The sequence below is a fragment of the Opisthocomus hoazin genome, chromosome 14 (assembly GCF_030867145.1).
Source record: "Opisthocomus hoazin isolate bOpiHoa1 chromosome 14, bOpiHoa1.hap1, whole genome shotgun sequence".
NCBI classification, from domain to species: domain Eukaryota; kingdom Metazoa; phylum Chordata; class Aves; order Opisthocomiformes; family Opisthocomidae; genus Opisthocomus; species Opisthocomus hoazin.
The window spans coordinates 8,173,304-8,198,016 of NC_134427.1; positions in this window are offsets into that span (position 1 = coordinate 8,173,304).

Genomic DNA, 24,713 nt, shown 5'->3' on the forward strand with positions numbered 1-24,713 from the left:
CAGCTGATTTATCTTAGATCTCATGGGAGTATGTAAACTCCTTGGTGTGAGGAGTAACTGATCCACCTGTGAAGCAGGGACAATATCTCGCTCATGGCTGTTAGGAAGGTAAGTCCACCTCCATTTGGGATATATTATTTGATGACAAAACAACAGGAGGGAAAAAACCTGCCACTGACCCTCTCCCTGTTTTTTTTTGCCTTGTTTCCATCTTACCTAACAAAGTAACGTATTTAGGCGCATTAAGGAAGTGACATGCTGGTGAAGCAAGCCCACAACACTGTCTCCCTAATGGCCAGTTAGCAGCCCCAGCTATGTATATGACAGGACAGCCATCCCTGCTCTCAGCAGGCTCTCTGCCAGCTCTGCCGCCAACCTGCTGTGTGGCTGGGACAAATAATTTTGCTTCTCTGTGCCACCAGTTCCACTTCCATCTTTTTCAGTCCTTAGCTATTTGGAACAGGACTTGTTTGTCTCTCTTTTTAACTGGAGGCAGGAAGATGATCTCAAAGCTTATAAGGGTCAATAGACACTATCATGGTATATAGCAATAATAATGAGCAGTTTAAAATACATTATATTCATTCAGCTCAGCAAAAATTATATGATAACAAAAACAATTATGGCAAAGTGAAAAAATATCACCATCAAAATAAACCACGAAGATCCCACAGGGAGAGAAGCATGCATGTGGAGATATCATTTCTCCCCAAAAGTCATGGCTACTGTTGAATAAAGTTGACATGCAAATTCACACACCTGCGCTTCTTTTAAAAGACAAGCCGTTCCTCAGAGGTATCATAACATTTTGTGATCTTGCAGTCGCTATGGCAGCTGCCTGTGTGTTGAACAACAATGTACTGTGTGTAGTTAGATAAATCTGCTTAAGTTATATCTGTCCCAAGTTACCAACACTACACTAAGTTATTACACACCCTTAAAAAAAAAAGAAATGTAAATTGAAGAAACATGTTTCAATATTGAACAATGGTATACAGAAAATGTCTTCTCTATAAACATTGCCTTTCATGGTATTGTCATCATGCACCTTTGCTGACTTTCTCATGTCAAATTCCTACTACATGATTGCAAAATAGATGTAATTTATTCAAATAAACCAAAGCAACATTAGAATGATGTCTCAGTACAATAAAAACAATTGCATGATCTCTGTGCATGTTTTAATTTTAAAGTCTGGTAACACAATAGGCTTTCTCTCACACATTTGGTATGCATTTGCTACAAAAAACTGATGCTTTAATATAAAATAAAATGCCCTGAGATGTACCACTTGATTGTTCTATGTCTTTCATCTCCCGCCTCCACGAGCCACAGCATTCCACGGAAAGCAGACTTCTATTATCATACCCCAACCATATAGCAAATGCACGTTGCCCTCCAGTGAAAGTAATCTCGCCAGTGCCCAGGCCCTCCATTTCCTTCTCCAACCCACTGCTTTTCCGAAAGGACTTCCTGCAGGAACATGGATGATTTGCAGTTTGTTTGCATACAACGGGCAGAAGCTGTAGCACACTTCACAAGTGCTTCATTTGCTCCAGTTGCTCACTTTATCTCAGCAGGGATAACCAGCATATGAGCCAAGAGTCTTTTCCAGATGAGAGGTATCTGCCAGCAACCAGCTGACATTTTTTCATTTTAAAAAATTACCTGTTTTTTGCAGTAATACCTAAGCACAGATCTATTCTGAGAAGATAGCAACAGAAAACCAAACCATTTCACAAAGGTGAAACAAGATTCAGAGATTATTGAGGAGCGAGGCCTGGATACTGAAACAAGAATCATCATCTCTGCAAAACTACCGAGGTTTAAGTGCTCAGTTCACTAAAGCAGAGAAAGCCAAGCCATCATTTCCGATTTCCTCACCAAATTCCTTTTATATTTTGTAGGCAAGAGAAGCCACATCATCCATGACTGGGGTTTCTGTTGGCCTAAAACCATCTGCACTAACAAAACCTGGAAGTGGTAGAGCCACAGGCAGTGACACTGCAGACATGTGGAACAGGGAGTCACCATCACAAAGGGTGATGGCTCCCTATCACTTCTAGTCACAGGCTCAACATGTCCAGAGATAAGGGCAGAGCTTCAGCTGCCAGCTCCTGAAGGAAGGAACGAGCAGCCACTTGGTGCTCACAAACACGCACGTGCACAAAAGCAAACATTCTGAAATTTTCAGACCAAAATCAGATGGCTTCCAAGTTTGTGGAAAAGCACGGGAACCCTTTTGAAGTCAAAGTCTTGTTCTTACATGTACGGTTTTATTTTGAGTATATTTGAATGTATGTTCTCCTCAGTGGGCCAGGCCTGAGCAGCATGTTCAGAAGCACCATTCTTTGGAGTAGACATCTCCATTATGGACTAGCATTTTAGCTGTAGGAGCCAAAGAAGGATACCAGTATGATTTTGAAGACACTCTTTCCCCACTTAATACAGTGTCACCAGCAAGCTGAGAGCAGCTGAAATCTGTCAAAGCTAAAACCAGGAAAGTTAACTCTGCCCTCCCAAAGCCGCAGGGTCTCTGGCATGCCCTGGCAGCGAGCTCTGCAGCGCTCCCTCTAACACACATAATGGAGAGCAGCTTCACCTTTTACTGCTCTTCCACTGACACCACAAAATGAGATGAAAGAGTTTGGTTTATTTTTACATTTTTATGACTTTTCCCACCCCTTTGCTACCACGCTGGCGGCATTTCCCACCCCCACAACTCTGCCCTGACCGACCCCACAGGAATGCCTATGCCCAGGAGGGCAGAGTTACAGTTGCTATGGCAACTCTGCCTCCAAATTTCCTGGCCTCCATGCATGTAACATATTAACCTTATCATTTAATTGCTAGATATGTTTCAGAGTGGCACATGGGCAATCCTTTTTAAGTAGGTTTGCAGAGGAGAAAGAGTCATTTTGACAGGCAGCCTTCACGCACATTAGGGCCATTCTCTTCATTACCCTACCACTACAGAGCAGAGAAAGCACCTTCCTCTCTCCGCCAGCCAAAACTCTCACGAGGAGTCCCTGCTGAAGCCTCCTGCTTCCCTTCTGCTTCACAGTCCACACCAAAGCAGTGATCACACTGTTCACTCCTTTCTTTTTGGTCAGTTGGAGGCCTCAGGCATGGACAGGGTGGGCTCATGCTGTCTGCCACCTAAATCCAGCCAGGAGGAGCATCTTACAGGATTGGGTCACACAAGAAGTAAGTCCCACAGCACACAGGGCCTGCCCTGCTTAGCCTAAGGGTGCTCCCTCAATAATCTGTTATTGCAAAGAGCTCTCACGACAGTCCTTAGGAGGCTGGCAAAATAACAAACCAAACTCCACTTCCTACACAAGGACACCAAGGAAGCAAGGCTAGGAGCTGCCCCCTTCAGTTACCCATAAAGCAGAACTAAATCAGCCTCTGGAGCGACTGCCTTCCAACAGGGTGCTGGGACTGGGACCCACAGGGCTGGGAGGCAGCGGTGCGATGGCTGCATCACAGCCCACCACATCACAGGAAGTACAATGCAGCAGGAGGTGTGAAGCAGAGCCTGGCACCTGGCCTCCTCCCACCAAACCCACTGCTCATGACTCCAGTCCGAAACCGCTATGAGAGAAAACAGACCACGCACCTTCTGTTGATCCCAAACCTCCTGAAGCACGTGACTCTGCCAAAAACTTCTTGTTTTCAACACGCCTCCTCTGTATAGCACTTCAGAGACTAAAAGCCTACTTTGACCTCAGGCAGTACTGTGCAGAACTCCTTGGGCTTGTCGACTGTTAAAGCTGGAAATTGATTTTGTTGGCTCTGTAATTTTCTTGACCATTTGCAGAAGTGAGACCCAACTGCTTATCTTCCCCCCCCCCCAGCCACTTATGAGCACATGGGGAAGGAGAGAAGTGGGAGGAATCTATTTTATTTTCTGACCACCTTAACTTGTTTATTCTAGAAAATAGCATCCAAACACATTTTCCAAGAAAACAGCACAACACTAACTACTATCAGCACAAGGTCTGGAGAGCTCTTTGCTCAGGAACTTTCCACAGGCTGGCAGAAAGACTAGCTTCTGCCAGTAAAGGAATGTGAACCAATACAAAAATAAGAATATGAGACCTTATTCACAATTACTGTAACCATTAACTCCTCACTGAACCATTTAAGTCTGCCGGGCTAATGCAGTATTACATACAAGATACTTCCATCCATTGCTTCTCCACATCCCCACCACAATATTGGGATTTTCAATGTATTGTTGTATGCCATTGCTGTATATGTAACAAATCAATATGTTCCACAAAAACTACCATTAAAGCAGCAGAATCCACTTCCACCTTCTCAGTAGTGCCTATGGCCAAGGCTGTGTTTTCTCTATGAAAAATAAACCTCTCAGCTGTGTTGAAGGTAGACAGGTCACACCAGCTCAGAAAGTTCCAGATGCAAAGGTGACTCTCAACAGCTCCCTTTGGACACTGTCAATTTTATTCCCAAGGAAACAGAAGACCAAAAGGCAGAAGACAGAATGTGTAAGCTGGTTAAATTTGGCTGCCTCTGTTCCCATTGTGTGTTTGCCATCACGGTAGATCTTCTTTCCTACTTCTAGATGTTCTGGACAATAAGTATTTACAGGAAGGTCATCAGGTCATGGCAAATCCTGACAGCAGGGTTATATATCACCCCTCAGCCAGCAGCAACTCACAGAGGGATGGATCTAGTAGAAGATGGGACACGCAAATACTCTAAGCAGGAAGGCAAATTCCCAATACTCGGGGCTGTGAAGTCATATCTACTGTACAGATTGTCTTAGACACCGGCACAAGGGCAAGGTAAGCATGTGCCCACCCCACCTCTTCTGAAATTGTGCTTAAAGGGCAGGAGACAGAAGCAGCTGGAGTCAAACCCACCTTAAGAGAAACCCAAAACTCACCAAGCAGAAACCAACTGTTCCAGCTGACAAAACCCCACCTCATCTCAGATCCCTACAAACAGCTCACAGACCAAACCGTATCATGAGCCTTTACTGGGCAGGGGTATTTAGCAAGGAGCTGCATGTATGTCGTAGGAACGTAGGAAAGCAGAAAAGCAAATACAGCAATTCCCCATAAAAACAAAATCTTTCATCAATCGCACCACAGATAAGAAGCTGCAATTACTCAGCAATCATCAAGGTGGAGTTGGAGAAGTACAACAGCCAGGTCTGGGCTCCTTCCACAGCCTGCTCTCCAGTCACTGTGGGCTGTAAAGCAAATAGCAAGAAATGCAGCATTATCCTGTCAGGTTCCATTTACACTGGACATGGGTTGGGTGAGTGAGAGGAACTTGGATAGGCCAATAGTGCAGCATCGCCCATTTTATGAAAAGCAGAGCCCGACTGTGCAAATGAAGCATAAGGAATATAGCTCCCTGCATTTGCTGTGCCACAGCTTTCCTATGAAGAATTAGCAGTAGAAAAAGACCGCTCTGCCTAACAAGCCTGCCTGCTCTGTTTATCCCCTCCTCTCTCTTCTGTCACCACTTCCTTCCACCTCCCCACCCAACCCCTCATAAAACCTCTAGCTGTCTCTCAAGCTCATTTATACACCCTGCTTCACTGCCCTCACTTGGCAGCCTCCCTCTTCACTCATTCAGTAGCACACAGCTGTGCCGATTCTCACGTTAAACATAGCTTGTGGTGGGCACTTCACCTCCTCAGCCGTGCACTTCCACCGACCCCAGCTCAGGAAGTCACTTGAGCATGACCAAGTGGAACCAGCTCACACCCCAGAAGGGAACACAGGAGGGAGGGAAGGAAACCACTGAGATTTCCATGGGCACTTTACTTCTGTGGGTCACTGCTGAGGCAGACACTCTCCAGCAGAGCTCCCGGCAGGACTGGGGCCCTCCCTTCCACAAATCTTCACGGTCAAAATGCTCCAAACCCTTTGTTTCAAGTCTCTCTCACCCTTTCCCCTGTGCAGGGACATGATCATATTTCTCTTTCTCCACCACCCTCCTTGCGCATCAAAGTTACGAGATGTCTCCCCTTCTACCACGAACCCGCTCCGAGAGACATAATACCTAAAACTCACACAGCCCACAAGGAGAACCCTTTGGAGCTGGCAATGCTGTCCTCAGAAAAAAATTATGACACTGAACACAGCTCTGACTCCTTGTAGGGACTGCAAAAAAAGCTGTGATGTGTGCTCTCTCCTCTGCAGATATACCCCATTAACCTGTTTGCCTATTTTATGGCAGCCATATAATAGTCTGATCATCGCAAGGATTTTTCTATAATAACCTCTAAATCCTCTCACACCTGCCTCCTGCTAAAGTACTCCCTACCCATGCAGAGACACACACTCTCTCTGTCCACTCTTATTCCTGTAGTCATTTGGGCTATTCAGTCTTCAGCTACCTGAAAAATTAAAGGAAGAAGCTCTCAAACCTCTTTTTAATAATGAAATATAAATTGACCCACAATCTTACATACTTGAATGACAATCTGCACATTGCTCACTTCTTTCTCAGCCAGCCACTGCCTCCTCATCTGTAAAATGGGGCAATGCGCACTTCTTGCATCTGAGTGACAGTGTTTGCAAACATCAAGAAACGACTCTACAGAAGCCAAAAGGGAGTACTCTATTTGCATGCAAATTCATGTAAAAAATTAATCCTCACGTGGTTCCAGAAACATGATGCATACAAATACATTACTGCAAGCCTAAGAAATTTAGCTTAAGAAACACAGCCAACTGTTTTCTGCACTGAAGGGGGGGAGGGGCGCGGGGATCTGACAACATGCCTCCTTTTCTTTAACTGTTAACTCCTGATTCTAAATCTAATATTGATCCTGAATTTTCCATTGGCATTTTGACTGCGAGAGAGCAGGAGACAAACAGGAATGGCAAAGACAATCCATTTATTTCACCCTTTCTTCATTCTTTGGGTCAGCTACCCCCTCTCTGAATCAGTGCTAGACCTGCTTGAATAGCTGAGAATGAACCTTCCACAAAGTGTGGATTTACTTTTACTAAATCCTCTAAGTATTAAAGCTCTTCACACCATTTGGTCTTGAAGTGATGCAAGAGCGAGGTGTGGACACCAGTGACAATAAAGAACCATCTGGCAAAGTGAACTCCAGGCAAACAATGACAAGCACAAGTCAAAAGAATTGCAATGATTTCCACAAACATGTGAAATACTATAAACTGTGGGACTTAGCAGCTTCCTCCTCCTAGCAAGTAAATAAACATGTCTGCAGCAGGCTGTTTGGTTCTGTCTTTTATATGAGCCGAGAATACACAGAGACTACCCCATTTGCATTTTGCCTTTAGAAAAAAAATATGTGCAGATTGGTGAGTAAAGGGGGAAAAAAGGCGAGAAAGAAAGAAAAAATAAGAACTAACCAGACTTCACTTTTTCTTGGTTCTTTACTGTCAGGGTGATGTACTGGAAGTCTTTATTTCTTTCAGCTTGGGCCCCTCAGTAGTTCATTCTCCTTCCAGCCTGTTCTCATGCCTTTCTTATCACCTGCTGAGGCCTTGATCATGGACAGAGCAGACAAGCAGCAGGGGACAATTAGAGAGGAGTTCAGACTTTGATCATTTGACCATATGTGAATACAACAGCTGACCACATGTTTTAAAAGACAACTAACTTAAAAGTATTAAAAAAATCACAAAGCAGGCATAGATACTTAAATTTACATTTTAATTATCTGGCACAATGGTGCATTCAACTTTGCAGAATATTGAATTTTTTTCCTAAATGTGTACATCTCCAAAAGGAAAATCAGCACTTTTCTGCTTCTCCAGAGCCTAAATAAGCACACTCTCACTAAAATAAATATTTGGATGATTTAAGAATTAAACAAACATATCTATCTACTAACCTGCAGTTCCTACTGACAGATAAATTCACAAATAATTTCTGCCCTGCAGACAACCCAATTTAGATGGAATAACCCAGTATTACTTTACATTTAAAAACACCATGTATTTAATAGTATACAGACATACCACCCTGCAGTACTTACATAAGTGATTTTTTCTTTTGCAGAACATCTCTGTTAGCCTTTAAAACTTCATATAGAAATACAACAGGTTTTAAATGTTCAGCTATTGTAGGGACTCAGTTCTGACTGCTCACCTGCCTGTTTTTTCTTAAAAAAAAAAAAAGGGGGGAAAAAAAAAAAATCTTCATTTGCACAACCGTGTTACTTTTGTCAAATCTTTAAATCATCAAAGCAGAACAGGTCCAGTTGTGAGCAGTTTAACAATCGCCTGACCCCAAGTACTTGGAAAAAATCATTGTTGAAAATTTTTGTATACAATAGAAGCTTTATCATCATTTGTGGAGATATACCATTCACTTATCTTCTGCACCTACCAGGTAATTAACATATTCATGAAATGGCTATTTACTCTCAAATAGGAGGATAATAGAAAAATAACACTAATTGTTTTGACAGCAGCTTGCTTAGGAGTTATCTGAGGCAACAAATGTTTCTTTTATAGTTGCAGGAAGGCAGAATGCCCCTTTCTGTAAATACTTCTGACTTCAGCTTTCCTTTCTCTGTGAATTTTGGACACTACCAAGAAAAAACTTGAATCAGTGAAAGAAGGAGGAGGAGCATTTAAAAATTAAATTATATTTAGTTTTGTTTGGATAATAATTGTTTGCATATTTTTATTGTAATGCAAACCACAGAGTTTAGCAACATTTTGGAGAATATGTAATGTGTTTTGCAAAGTACAAGCATAAATATACCGCATGCTAACTAAATGAAACTATGGCACTTAACGGGGCATGAAGGGTGTGTACGTAATTTTTTTAAGAGGCTCGGGCTATTATGACGCACAGTCTTTCAAAGGCTATTTTTTATGTTTCTCTGACTGGACTATAAAATGTCTCCTTCCTGGCCCAAGTCTGCTCCTAACGAGGCGAGAGGGGTGAGTGCTGACAGCAGGTCACTGAGCACGCTCTGCCCCTGCCTTACTGCTGCTGCAGGAGCCAGCAGCAGCGACCTGTCCGTGTGCAGGAGCGGGGCCTCCAGCGAGAAGGGCACGTGCTGGCTCTGCTGCTGCACCTCCCGCTCGGCCACACTCAGGCTGACCACCAAACACCGCCAGCTTCCTCAGCTCTGCTCGGTACAGCTTCACACCCAGATGCCCAGCGAGCCATACCTTGAGGTGGCCTCAAAAGTGGCCGAGGCCACTCCAGCAGACGGCCATCTCTCACGTGCTCTCAGCTCTACTGGCTGCCAAGGCCAACTCTGCCAGCCTCCCGGGCCGCCTCAGACCCGCCATCAGCCACAGCAATCCAACCGTGCAGGACGGGAACGTGACGGCCATTTTAACGACACATTGCATCTCCTTGCTGGGATTTAGAGCCAGAAGAGAAGGAACACAGCGTGCAGCTGGAAGAGGGGAGTAAGCTCAGAGAATCAAAAAGGAAACCTCTCCAAACCTGGCAGCTTATCAAAATGAAAAAATAATCAGTGCGATGTTTGTCTGCAGCCCACCAAGCCTCTCTCACTCACAATATTAGAAGATATTAAAGCTAATCAAATATGAATTATCAGCAAGTTTGCCACTTGCTTTTCAGCCTGAGGTTGGGAGGTGAGTGGCAAAGGGCTTCTGGGCTTTCCAAAGGTTACCCTGGAAGGAATTTGGGTTTGTTTTCAAAACGAAAATTCACCTCCTCAGCACCATACAATGGGTCCAGCACTCAAAAGCAATTGTTCTCAGCGAGAATCTTCCTGCACCTAAGGGCCCTTCGCAATAAAATATGAATGCAGTATTAATTAAATATAGATGCAATTTCCTCCTCCTTTTCCTCCTTAGCTGCTATCAAGAACATTAGTGCAGGCGCCTAAGGAAAGCATTGCTAACGGAGAACAGCTGCTACACTAATTAAGCACTGTGGTCTATTGGCCAGGCATGGGCCCAGGAAGCAGCCACCTGACTTCTCCCCTCGCAATTCACACACTGTGGCTCCGGGCATGTGGCTTCGGCTCTTGCTCAGCCAGACACTTTGCACTCGCTCAACTTTAAGCACAGGAGAAGACACCACTGACTGCAAAAGAACAGGATTACCACTGGCCCCCAATGGGTTTTGATTTAGCTCCTTTAATGCAACCAACATTGTCTCTATACTTAAGACACTGCCAACTGTTAAGTTTGCAAAGCATTTGGAGATGTGCTTGGCAGCACTGCCATCTTTGGGAAATGCTAACCGAAAGGAACTGCCAAGGAATAGTGTCGCTGTGTGTGAGCTGCCAAAAACTCCCACCCTGGCAGTCTGTTCAGAGTGCTCCAGCAAAACAAAGCAAACCCTGAGCTGATGGCTGCATTTTAGACTGCTGGGCCCATCCCCACCTTGGAGCTACTGAAAACAGGGGGTCAAGCCTCCTTCACATAAGCAAAGCCAGTGAGCAAGAGAGAAAGATCCTGCCATTAAAAGATCCTTTACTTCCACTGCCAGGCTAAGAGGACTCCAATCTCCATCTCCGTCCTGGCTGGGCAATTTGACAGAAGCTTTTACCTCTTGAAACTGTATCACTGGGACAAAAATATTTTGAAACAAGGGTCAAGATTGAAGAGGTCAGAACAGGGACAGGGCATGACTGAGACCTCATAGTCCACTGGCTACAACACTCACATATGTGAGTGAGGAGATATGCATTCCCATCACCACACTGTGGCTGATGAACCACTCCTTGTGATGCCATTTTTTGCACCATGTGTAAGCAGCCTTCCTCCATCACCACCACCACCTGCTCCCAGTTTAGCCAATTACCATTTAATGTTCTCCATCTGTACAATAGGAGCAATGGTACTTCCTGACCTCACAGGTATGCATGTGTGTCTGCATGTGTGAAGATAAATATATTAAAGATTGGGAGGCATTCAGGTCTTGGGCCAACGGGAGCCATATAAGTGCCAAAGAGACTAAGACAAATGAGGGCCATATAAATAGATGGCTGTAGAGCTGCAGCCCTGAGGCTACAGGCAAGAAAGGAGCAGAGGCAGAGACTAGCGTGGGAGAACCGTGGGAAAGAGCCCTGTTTGAAGTATCTAACAGAGCACGCGAGTGCCAAGGGAACGCAGAATAAAGCCCAGCTCCCTCACACTGGGAAACTGTGCTGACACCCCTGCCATCAGGAGGCAGCCCATGGAGGAGGAGGTGGGGTTGTCAAAATAAGCCTGGCTTTAGATCAACAACTGGATAATGGAGCCCAGTCACATGCAGAAGCCCTCCCATGGCTTCTGGAGAGATATGAGTGGTGTAAAATCAGCCACTGCACTCAAAACAGCTCCAGCAGAGACTGGTCCCGGGCTCACCTGGCACTAACTCCCCCTCTTGCTGCAGACAGTTTGAGCAGGGAAGCAAGGACTGAGCAGAGGTGTCCCCACACACTCCACGGGTGGCTCCGAGGCACAGGGTTAGGCACTGGGTCAGATCCATCCCCCACCTGCCTCTGCATCCCTGGTCTTGGGCGGACTTCAGCCTCCATCTCTGTCAATCCTGCTGTGAAATGCACTTTATAAAGTGTCATAAATCATAAAACACATCTCCCCCTCAGATCCACTGCCTCTTCTGCAGCTACTGAGGAAAAAAGGCACCTGGGAGAAATCTGGCCCACAAAGGTTCACAGAAGACTGCACACAGCGCCTTGCTGGCAAAGAAAGAAAAAAGAACAGAGGAAAGGTAGAGACTGTAAGAGGTTAGAGGGAAAAGCAGCAACATCCTTTGAGAGCTCCCTGAGCTTTTCTGCCTGGCAAGCTTTGCGGATCTCTCACAGCTTTCAAGAAGGTGACAGCAGCATTTTTCAGGGGAAAAAATCATAACATTTAAGGGCCACAGATTCTAACCATCAATGTATTTATAAAGAAAATATGATGATGGTTTTACCATAGTGGGTCTTTAAAACATCTCCCATGCCCCCAGCTGGCTAAGCAAGGAGGGAGACTAACAGGATCTGCTTTCAGTTTCTTCACTGGTACGCTCAGATACTGTTAAAGCAGCATCTCTTCTGGGCTTTATTATTCAACATATTTATTAAGGCAGTACCCAGAGGCCCTCCCAGGTCCTCAATAATGTACAAACATGCAGACAGTCCCACGCTCAAAGATATTTAAAGGCAAACCACAGAGCATAGCAAGGGAGAGGGAACTGGCAGCAACAGAAAATAACTCTTTAAATTCGGAGCAGTTGAGAGCAGAGTCACACAGCTGATTAAAGGATGGGAGATGCATTTTAGTGAGAGACCTCTGTCTAATTAGCTTATCAAAGCATAGGTTCATACACACCTATGTGGGAACCAAACTGTGATAAGAGTTTCACAGTCTAGCAAAGGCCTAACAGAAACTGAAGCTAAACACAGTCTGACTAGGCTGGAAGTAAGTCATTCACCACAGGTGACAGCAATGCAGATCCATCACTACAGTTTTTCAATGAAGACAAAGCAAATTGTTTAGAAAAGCACCCTCGTTCAAACAAGATCATTCATTTCAGGAAAATCCCATCGCCTGTTTTGGAGGGGTGATCAGCCAGGGTGATCACAACAGAATTAAACACAAATTTCTCTGCACTCCAAGGATTAATCACACTGAAAAGTATTTAGTAATGGGGGAAAGGATGGTGAAAAAAGTACTAGAATGCAGCAACAATACATATTTGCTCCTGTTTATTTCATAGAGAGAAATATGAGATTTGTATTCTTGCCGGGGTCTTAAACTGCTTTAAGATAAAAATGAGATTCCTCAAATATTCCAGACTGAAATACACTGATACTTAGATTTTGCCTGGGGCTTAGAAAACTGCCCAGCACTGCCATGCTCCATAAATTTTCAGTTTATAAACTCCTTCCACTCTCTCAAGAAAAGGAAAGAGATTTGAATTCACTGAAACTGATACAGATGCAAAGCAGAGGCAGCTTTTTCTAGGAGAATTCATCTTCCCTTTTGCTCTTCTCAAAGAGATTGATGCAGCAAAGCCAAAATCCCCACGCATCCATACAGAGTGATGAGGTAGTTTAGGAACCAGACAACCCAGACAATTCTGGCCTGCTTGATGCTGGCTGCAGGGACTCAAAGGTATCAGCCCTCAGTTCTATCCAAAAGCTACCAAAACTACCATTAACATGCAAGCTTAGGAAGAGTGTAGTTTTAAGACATGAAGTCATTTGACAGCATGACCAAATCTCTCACACTGAAAACCCACCACGAATTTTTTGAAAAATACATCTATCTTTATTCTGGCTCCAAACCTTTGTTATGGGGTGAGGTATGGGGGGGAGGGAAGAAGGGGTGTTTGGTTTTTTTGTTTTTTACTTTTTGTGGGACCTCTAAAGCTCTTAAAAGCCCCCAAAAAAATGGAACTTGGAGAAAAACAAAAGCAGTGCATGACAAAAATTCTAACCCCAACCCAACTAACCTCCTCCACCTGTCTGCTCAGCTGGCTGGGATGAGTTCAGCTGGTGGCACAGGACTTTACCCAAGTATGTCCACCACATTCACCAAATCGTGATGGATCATTTTTACGGTAGGCCTTAAACACACCATGGGTCTTTCAAGGTCTTTACCTCACTTCTGTTCTTGTATTAAATCTTTTCCTTAGTTGCAATGCTAAAGATGCAAAAGCCAAATGAGGCCCTTATCTTCATGCACCATACTAAACTGTTTTCCCCACAGTTGTATATACAGTTGAAATCTGTTGCATTCTTGTTATTGCCAGCATTTCTGCAGTGTAAAAATGATCCAAGGTAGAAGAAAACACAGTAGAAAAATCCAGCGGCTACCTTTACTTTTCAAAACATAGTAAATCAAACATTTCACCTAGACTTAGCCAAAGAAGTTCAGGAACCCTACACAGTTGCTTAAGCCTCAGGAGACATTTATGCTGTTAAAACAACGATGCCTTCACTGACTAGGGAAAGCACTGAATTTTTACAGAGGCAGGAGAAAGGACTGCCAGCTAGAAAGGAAATCTTTGACAAACGAACCACTCCAGGGCAGCAACTGGAAGGGCCTTAGGGATTTAAGAGAGAAAGATACTATGTACCACCCCTTAGAGCTGGTCCTTAATTATTAATCTTGAAAGTAGGAGTCCAGTGCACTGGGAGAAAGAGTTCCCTCCCAGATCCAGTCTGGCCATTTCTGCTCTGCACGACTTTGACAAAATCCATCTCTGCTTCCTTGAATGTAAAACAGGGGTAACAACACAGCACGCCAGAGCCTGTGGTGAAGACCACTGGACTGCACCTTTTTGCTTTCTGCCCAGTGAAAGCGACCACAGGAGAAACCATCTCTTGTCCTCCTGTTGTAGTGGGATGCGCTTCAGTAGTTCTTAAAAGTTTTAGTTCACTTTTTCTCTCTCCTCAAGACCAGTAAGTCTGTGCCCATTCCTCAGTCACCCAGAAGAAAGCATCCCCGCCACTAACTGCACCCTCCACCCAAAACTCAGACTGAAGGCAAGCAGTGCCGCTCTGACACACTAGAGCTGCACCCTTACACAGGCACACTGAGCCAAGGGCTGGTCCAGCTAATTCAACTAGTCCCTGATCAAGCCGCAGACTTATACAGAGCTCATTTCTCTTTGTTTGCCCTCACAGGCCCAACAGCAGCATACAATGAAAGGGCACATCCCCAACAGGGTCAAGTGAGCCAAGACAATAAGGAGAACGAGACACACAGACATCTCCCCTCTGTGGCATTACTCTTTTCAAGCATTTTCAAGCATCCACAGTTACAGAAAGATGACTGTAAATTTGAAGAGAAATTGAAACTTGGCTCTTTTCCCCATGTTTGCATTTAAAAAAGAGAGAGGGGGAAGAAAGAAAAAAAAAACTCTTGGTATTCGTTCTTTGCTGGTTTTGTATTTTAGAAACCCAGACTAAGAATAAGCATGGCTAATAGGAGCTGTCAGACTTCCACCATCACGTCTCGCTGGCTCCTCTGAGTGACACACACTGACAAGGAGCTCCTAGCATTGTCCAAAGGAAAAATCAAGGCAGAAGGTGAAAACTCGGCTGAATCTGAGGGAATTGGAAACCGCCCACACCAGCGGCTCCCTCACAGCGGAGATCCCACTCCAGATCACCAGATCCCAGAGCCAGAGTCACGTCGCCCCAGGCCAGAGCCTCCCCCCTGCCAGGAGCTGCGAGAGGTTCTCTGTGGCCCAGCCGCCGCTAGAGGAGGTCAGAGTGCCACACAGAGAAGGGGTGCGACGCTTCCCAAAGCTCTGGGAGACAAATTACAGCCTAAATTATCATAGACAGACTTTGCACTCCCCCTTCTCACCTTTTACGTTTTCATAACTGAGGAGTCTCCTCAATCTTACTGATATTCAGTACTAGTTGGAAGGCAGGGGAGGAGGGGGGAGACACGCCTAAGACATCTCCAAATTTTATTTAAAACCCAGAGGATCCCAAACCAGTAGTCATCAACTCTAGACAACAGTCATCACTAACGATACTAAATCACAATGTTTCAGAGAATTTCAGCTGCAGGAGTCCAGAGCTGCAAAACAGACAGTTATCTATTTTCTTTTTAAACAAAAGCTGGAAGTTTCTATTCCTTCTATTCCTATCTTTCATCCTCACAGAAAATCTTCAAAACATGAGCTGAATGCAAAATAGAAGTTGGCAAACCAAGACAACAGGACAGCCTTCAAAAGGACTCCAAATTTAAACATAAAAGATAATCTTCCCAGTTTTAAAACCATCTCATCAATTTGGGTGGGCCCAATTGCTAATTTTCAAGGGTACAGGACTGCTTATTTTGTTGGCAAGGCTCTGACATTGGTGGAACAGAAAAAAAATATCTTTTTGAAAGATAGAAGACTGCAGACATCAGCCAATTTCAGACAGTGGCTGCACCTTCAGAGTCACGTCTTGTTTACCTATCGAGTGTTCTTGGAGCCTTAAAAAGGAGCAGAACAGTTGATAAACCTTCAAGCCTACCCCTCCGAAGAGCCCATTTGACTGTGTCCCACTTCATAAGCTGACATGCTGGAACTTAAACTCCTAGTCATGCTTTGAACATGTTAAAATCCAAGATCCCACCACCCTGAAAGACTCGCCAGAGACGCAAGACTCACTGTTACGCGTTGCTGCAGTGTGGAGCACTTCTTTGAGGACAGCTGATGGTTTCATTCTCTGCAGGAGATGCTCGGATGGAGTTCCTGAATAAGGGCCACTCCAGCCAGTCAAGACGCACACCACAAAAACAGCTGGTCCTAGAGCTCTGTTACAATCCCCAGAAAGGGAAAATTCCCATGGTAATGCCTTAAGAATTCAGCTGGAGAGAATGGGAGAACGTGCATTATTAAGTAACTGTCAACAGCATGAGTAGGCATTATGCATTATGCCAACTACAAGTCTAATCATTTATGTCTATATATACACAGACGCACGCATACATAAACACACACAGGCATACATGTATACATTTAGCGAGAATAGCTTCTACTTTTTGGCATTGCAATTCCTTCTGCAATTTTTTTCCACTAGGCAACCCATGTATGATCTCTCTATTCCTTTTACATAACAAGGTCTCTGTTTAAAAAAAAACCAAACAAAAATAAAGCAAAAAAAAAATCTGTCAGTTGTGAAAGCAAGTCCTTCTGCAGCAAATACATCAACTACAGCCCACGGTGTAAGACTGAAATTTCAGCAAAAAGCAAACGATATACACTTGTTTTAATACATATAATCTACCACAGACATGATGTTGGGAGACTAGAAACAAAAAAATAAGATAATTAATAAGACAAAAAACTTTTTGAAGCATTGAATTTCAAAACCCTGCTAGAGAATAAGTTCTTTCCCAGCCTGTAGAGCGTTTTCCCACCTGCAAAATGAATCACAGTAGCCAGAACTCGAGAATTAGGATGCACTAGATCACTACTCTTTAAAATACATTGAAATGCTAAGAGACAAACTAGATTATGAGTGAAGTCTATTACAAGAGCATATTTTCTGATACATAGTATTTTAACACAATGGTGGCTATTTTTAAACTTTAAATAAACAGTACTGCTTAACTGTAAAATAAACTCTACAGGCTCTTGCAAATAGCTCCATCAACTTGGATTAAACAGCATACATTTCATGTGGCAAGAGGTACACCATATTCAGTGCTGAACTTAGCTATTTTAAAAATTAATTAGGCAATTATACTCATGGGGAAACTGTTCTAGTAATTTAGCTGCTTAATCAAATCCCAGGTACCAAATTATGGACCTGATCCTGCAGTTCTTATTCAAGTCAAACTCCTATTGATGTCAGTGGGAGTTTTGCCTAATTAAAGATCAGGACATACGCGTGTGCAAGCTTGCTTTTAAACGATGGCTTTGAATTTAGTCTTAGGAATACGAGTATGACTCTGAATCCCAAATCGTTGCCTACAAGTTTCTCACGTGAGACTGCAGGTGTATTAATATATATTTTCCCTAAGTCTGGCTCAAATTAACTTCCAGCTGAAGTCTGGAGATTTAGCTAAAGTCTTACAAGGCCCAACGGCAAATTGACCTAGTTTTGCATTTTTTTAAACCAATTAGATACTGTTACAAAACAAGAAGCAGGTTGTAAAAATATTGGCTATGAATCATGCTCAGCAGCACTCGCTGTGTTTGTGTCATTGTTTTGCTCTGCACAGTCCACACAAGCTGTCTCCACAGGGTTAGATGAGTATGTTCGCTTATTTAATTCCCAAAAGGGACTGTCTCAAACACAAGGATTCTGGGTGGTGTTCCAAAGTCTCTACTGAACAGGCTGCAACACAGAGAATGAGAGTGGAGTATCTGGAGTGAAGGAGGAGGAACAGTGTCCTCCCTCGTGCTCTTCATGCCAGTCCCAACCGCCAAAGCTGCCTTTGCGGGGTGCACTTCAGGCAGGAGCAGGCTCGGCTCATGGGGTCATGCAAGAGAACTGTCTTCACTCCTGGCTGCTCATGTTGACGTTCCTGACGATATCAAACCTGATGCTTTCTGAGCAGCTGTACTGACATACTCTGCTGATCTTGCCTCTTCAGATGCCTTGGTGATGTGTCAAGGGGCATACACTGAAGCGTCACAAGCTAGGAAAAGGTAAACCAAAATCAGTCAACAACAGATCTGGTGGAGCAGAAGATTGCTAAACACTGACAGTTGCCTGATTAGTATTAGATTCTTAAAGGGAAATGCCCGCCTGCCAAAAAACCATGGGCATGGGCATGTAGCCATATCCCTTTTGCTCAACAGCAAGGAAGAGCAGCAAACCTTTTTTCGTTTAAGCAAAATAGAAACTACATTTGTCAGAGAGCACTGGGTTGTCTGTGCACTTGCTAAGTTACGCCCTTAAAGCAGGAAGGACAAGAACTTGTGTGTGTCTGAAGATAGAGGGAAATCACATTTCTGTCTAATATACTGGAGCAATTGACCATGAAAAGGTTACACGTTAAGAAATAATTATCTCTAGACACAGCTACTGACAGGGTCAGTGTCCACAAGGATTATTTCCTGCTAACCCAGTGCCCGCTGCCTGGAAGGGAGGTGGGTCTCGCCCAGCCGTATCCTGCATCACTCCCTGGCCCCACATTCCACTGATGCTAATGGCACTTGTGCACTGAGTGGCCCAGCAGCTGAAGCAGATAACCAGGAGTGAAGGGGTTAAGTGCCTGTCACAATAGAAACCTCTGGGGGCACTTGACCTTTTCACATTTTTTATTCAGGAATGAGCATTTTGTGCCTGTTTGAGGAAGTTCATCTACATTTGTCCTCATTCTTCACCCTGTTTGCTTATTGTCCCTTCCCTTCACTCAATGCCCAAGTGTCCCATTAAGTGCCAAGCAACCTCTGTTGATGAATATGAATTTAGGGCAAAGTTACAGAGGGGACACAAATACTGCACATTGATCAAGTGACTTACAAGGAATTTTAACATATTCAAGGCATATGTTCCTGCTGAATAGCTTCCTACACATTTAATACTCACCTGTCAGAACTTTAATGTGAAGAGGAAGAAAATCACACATACGTGACCAGAAGCACTACACTGGCTGGAGCAATGGTCTCACAAGAGCATTTCACACATTTAAATACTAAGAAATGCTAACACGCAGCATTGACTTTCACATGCTAAACAGTGTGCCACAAGAGAAGGCACAGGGATACCTGCCCTTGGTCTTTCATTCGGCAATTAGACTATGAACCCTCCTGTCCCAAGAGGGAGGGTCTGCAAACCTCCCTGGCTGCAAACCAGAGTCAAGGAGCATAAATCCAGAATGAGTTTGTCACTGTCTGTTTCATTTAGAGACAGAGAGTCTAAAAAGGTACAAGCAATATTCAAGAGCTTGATCCTGCTGGGATCAAGGAGAGTTTTTCATTGGCTTAAATAGGAGCGGGCTCTAGCCTCAAAGCACGTGTGTCCAATTTGTTAATGTTTTGGGTTCAAATAAGAAACAAATCTCCAGTCTTCCCTGCATGAGAGTTTCAACCACATTCTTCCACTGGCAGAGAGCATCAGGGCTTAGACAAGAAAGAGTTTCTGAATGATCTAAGTGAATTGTCCTGAGGAGACTGGCATTACTGTGAGCTTTGAACATGACTACAGAGGGTCTTTTATAGACATACTCCAGAGGGGAGATCCTTAGATGGGTCCTTTAATGCCTGCCCCCATATGCAATCCAGATGAAATTCTTTATCAGATGGGGCCCGGATCTTGCTCCCATTAAGAGTTCTGCCACTGAATTCAGTGGGAGCAGATCTATTTGTCTTAGATGCTTATACAGCTTCCCTTATCTCAGTGCCTCAAAATAATTATCCTTCAAGGCAGGGGAATACTATTTTCTCCACTTTGCACACAGAGCACAGCCAGGCCAGGTGATGTAGTTGCATGTCACACGCAGACCCCGGCCAGGAAAGGGACTTAACTCCAGGTTGACCAAACCTTAGACCACAGTACTATTCCTCATCCTGTCACCATCATGAAACCATATTTTCTATGTGGAGGTGCAGAAGTGGGATTAGAACAGCCAGCTTCCTTCTCCTGTTTGGACAAGGAGGAACAAAACCACATGAGAAGACAACATTCAAGCACCTCTCATTTCTTCCTTCAAATAAGTTTCTCAACTGGCCCCCTTAAGGCAGCATGTTGCTGGCCTTTCTCAGTTGCTATTGTATGAACAGGAGTCAGCCCTCAGCTGCTGGGCTGTGCTACAGCTCCAGCAAACATCCTGCACAACTTGTACATCTTCAGTGGTAGCTCTCCAGGAGTTCCCAGCTTGGCAGCCCTTCCCAAGATAAAAACAGTGCTCTAGTAGACCAGCAAGTATAAAACCAGCACGCTAGCAAAATGCCAGGAACCTTCGCTCACTGTCCACAGTGTCCCAGAGGTAGCAAGTAACAGCGCATTGTCACAAAATTGTCCTTTCACAAAAGACCTTTTGGGAGGTTTCAGTGCAGAGTAGGAGGCAGGCCCTGGACTAGAACAAAAAGTAACTGAAGGTGCCTCAAACTCAGACAGGAATCTCCCCTGCGAGTAAAGACCACACAACCCCCGAAGTGCTGAAAGACCTCCAGAAAAACTCCCTTTGCATAGTCCTCACTCCCAAGGGGCAGGCGTGCTCCTCCAGCCACCACTCACTGACAGTCTCACCCCATGTCTCCTGGGACATGTGCCAGGACAGGACCAGGCAGCCAGGAGGAGCCGTACCACCCCAGGGAGTGGTTTGCTCCCGGGGGCTCTTGCATACTAGCATAGCCATCCCATGCCATGTACACACGCCCGTACATGCAAGACGTCACAGCACCCTCCTGGAGAACCAACAGCTTATGCTTCCCTGGCAGCTTTATGTCATACCCGTCTATACGCCATCCAGTATGCTGCTGCACCTGACAGCTACTAATCATCATTTAGCCCATGGCCACTTGAGCTTTAAAAAAAGAAGACATTCTGAAAGTAAAATCACCTTCGTGAATGTTTGTTATTGCTTACATTTCTGTTAGCCCCAAAAGGGCTTGAACTGGGAATCATGCCAGCCAGTCCCCATGTGCTGAAGGTTTTGTGTGTGCAGAGCCAGAGCAAAGGCTGTTCGCACCAAAGGGAACCTGGGGAAGATACGGAGAATGGGTCTCTGGGAGCACTAAAAGCAGAACCCAGGTTCCCCATTTCCAGTCTAATACCCTGCCCAATGGCTCCCTCTCCATTTTCAAGAGTACTGACCCAAATACGTAAGTGAAAGCAAGCATGTGTTGTTTATTTCCGAGTATGAATGGCATGGTTTCCCCTGGGCTCCATGTTTCTTGGAATTATTTGAACTGGAAACCAATCAGCCTGTATTCATTATTGATTTATTTTCTAAAAATCTCTCATCCCTAAAGTAACAGTGCTTTTCCATGTCTCAGCCTGCTGTTTAGTGACACAGTAATCTAAAAGCTATTGATCACTTGGGTCTCTACAGCCATAACATATCTTTCTAAGTGCCTTCATGTAGGACTATATATGCAACATAAGTACTATAAACAGCAGGGTTGCTAATGCAATCAACAAAGATATTAATAGAGATGTAACACTTGCATAGTAACGCAGCATGGACAAGGGCCAATAGAGGCCAGCACCAAGAGGGAACAAGTATGGTCATTATGACAGAAGTCACATGTCTCTTTGAACACAAGATAGTCCGCATCTGAACTTCAATCTAAAGAGGAACACAAGCCTGGACACAGACTGGTCAAACTTCTTGCTACCTGAGCAGAGAATTATCAGTGCTGGAGAGACCAAGATGGTCTCGTTCTCCTCCAGCAGTTCTACTTGACTTCAAGTTTATCTGTAGTTCACAACATCCTGCATATATTTTTGCTTTTCTACATTAGCAGCCAGGGTTGGTGTCCCCCACAGGACCTGGAGCAAGCAAGGTGTTTGCACCTCATGGGAGAACTGCTGTTTCAGAAGTGTTGTGCACTCCAGCTGCTATTGCTTTGAAGGGATGTTGTTAGCAGGTAGCACCTTGGAAGTCAAGCTCCTCACTACTTTTTTTCCATGCTCCTCCACAGTTTGTATGACCAAAAACATAAGAGCTCATAGACCCAGTTGATCTAAGAACAGACAGCACAGCAGCTAGGATGACCAGCAGCATTACTGTGGACTTGCCTCAGTGTCACGCAGAAAGAGCTGATGTTATTTAGACCAGGTCTTGTTCCAGTAGAAATACGAGCAAATACATCAAATTAAGTCAGAAACAAGGTCTCCAGAGAGGAGAATCTAGTGCATTACCTCATATGAGACATCTCACGAGCTACAAATTCAGGTTAGAAACACGTTGCCCAACACAGAGATAACGTGTCTGCAAGTCAATAGCTATCAGCACACACCACTCTACCGAAAAAAGCAGCAGTGAACTGCGGCTGTCCAGTCCTCTCCTCCAACACGAGCAGAGATGTGCTTGCTTTACGTGGCATAACTCAGCTCTACAGCCTAGACTCTGCCCCACACTCTGTACAGCAGTATTGTCTTAGTGACCAGAACAGGATATTTCCTCCAAAAAATGATACGTATCACAGCAACAGGACAGCTCTCCCTGGCACTTTCAGGCAGTGAACCTGGAGACAGCCGTGCTCAGTAACATTTTTCCAGAAGCAGCGTTCAGGAGACATTTGTAACCATTTAAAATTTCCCACCCAAGAAGTTTTGCACTTGTCAGTTTACCTTATGCCACAGGTTTTTAATTTAGTTGTACGGGAGAAACTTTATATGCCTCAAATTTTATATGTTAATACCAGATGTGAACACACTAGCACGTGTTCGTTCTCAGCCGTGCTGAGCTTCTTGGGAAAGGATGGTATAATGCTGCAGCTCCAAATACTCAATCTGCAAAACTAGTGGCAGACCTTGAGCCAGAAGCCCCTGTTCCTCAGCATTTCCCCCAGTGCCCTGGGGAATTCCAACTGGCAAGACAATCTCCTAGCACGTATTCCCAGCCTTCTGAGCATGAAATATCCCTGGATGCAAAGGGATTAAAGACAAAAAATTTGATTTGCTAATTATGAAAGATAGTAAGGAAATTGCTGAAGACCATACACTGTCTATTGCAACTAAGAACACAGCTGCTTCAATATTGAGAAAGCAGAGATTATTAATGCAAGCAGCCTTTAAATTAATGCAGGTGCCAGAACTTTTCTACTATGTAGACGTGAGATGAATGAAAGTGAAAAGCTGCACCTTGTTTTGATTATCATTGTTTCACTATAAATCAATTAACTCCTTCATGTATTTTACTGTTGGGTTTTTTTCCTGAAGTTAAATATTTTTGCAGCTCCTATCAGTTATTAAAGTGTAACTCAATACATGATACTTGTGTTTGCCCTCCTGGACTTTCAGCACTCTTCCCAGTGCATCCCTGAGGTCGAGTCATACAACTCTAAGCTCCACTAATATTATAAAGCATAAAAAATAGCATTACTTGTTAATGGTGTTCAAGAGTTTGCACACACTAAACAATACCCAATATTTTCTTGCTAGCAGCACGAAGTATTGCTGTCACTGGGAGAGCCCTCTTCCCCTCAAGCCTGGGCTAGAAGACATGGCCAGCCAGGAACTCTGCCTCCCCCAAGCCCACCTCTCATTTTCATGTTGATCCTTCAGCAAGAACTTCCCCTGCACATTCAAGGGAAGCAAGGTGGGTCCTGGGGACAGCCAGGATGGGTGGCCAGGCAAAGCAGGTATCTCTTCTTGTCTCACTCTGTATCAGCAGGCACTTGCTACCTGTCAGCCTCCAACTTGAAACACTACAAACGAATTCATTTCAGAGCAGAGTCCTTCCTTAACAAGACACTTGTGTAATTCAGAAGCACATGTGTTTGCCCCCAACCAGACTGCTTCGAGCACTCAGTTAGCGTTACAACCTTCAGCAAAGCAGGGGGAGAAGGGGCCCAGGGCAGCTCGGCATGGTAGCGCAGAAGCCACGAAGGGGCCCATTTCAGTTTGATTTGTTGCGGCACTCTAGATGCAAGATGAAATCTGAGAGATGAAATCTGAGCAATTTCTTGCTTCTCTTCTTTCTGGACAGTATATTAACACTATAAAGAAGGCTGAACAGTGGGGCTTCCCAACTCCACTATTGTCAAGGCCTATTTCAAAGGCAGTGGCTGAAATGCCCAAAGCTGCCTTTGTTGATCCTGGACTCAGGTCTCCTCCATGTTGCACTTCTGTCAAACCACAAGGCTGAGCAAATTCAAAACAAGCTTTCTCTGGAGGGGTGGAGGAGGGGGGAGACAGGAAGAGTACTGCCTGAGCCTACACGCAGAGCCAACTACACTCACAGTACTCAAGTTCCTTGTGTAAAAGTAGGAAAAGCAAAAAAGCTGCAATATATGCCAGTTCTCCTACCTGAAGTCCTGCACCCAACTTTCTAGGCACCAGTACGAAGCCAAGCTGTGGTCTGGGCTGTAAGTGGGTGCTACAGTCCAACCAACACAGTCAGTCTGCCATACCTGCCACTAACCATTCTGGTCAGGGAGAAATATAAAACGCACAGGCTCTTTATTTTCCACCTGCAGGAGAGGGTTTATTTCTCCCCAAGACCCATGACAAGCTTATTACAGACCGTTTCAATTCGAATCAACTTGTCAAGAAAAGAAAGTGGAGAAAATGCATTAATTAAACAGCTTTACTCATGCAGAAAAGCTGCCAGCATGAGCATTTTAAATTACCTGGGCACACCTAGTGGATTTGCATTCCCTTGGCACAGCTTTACTCTGGCCCA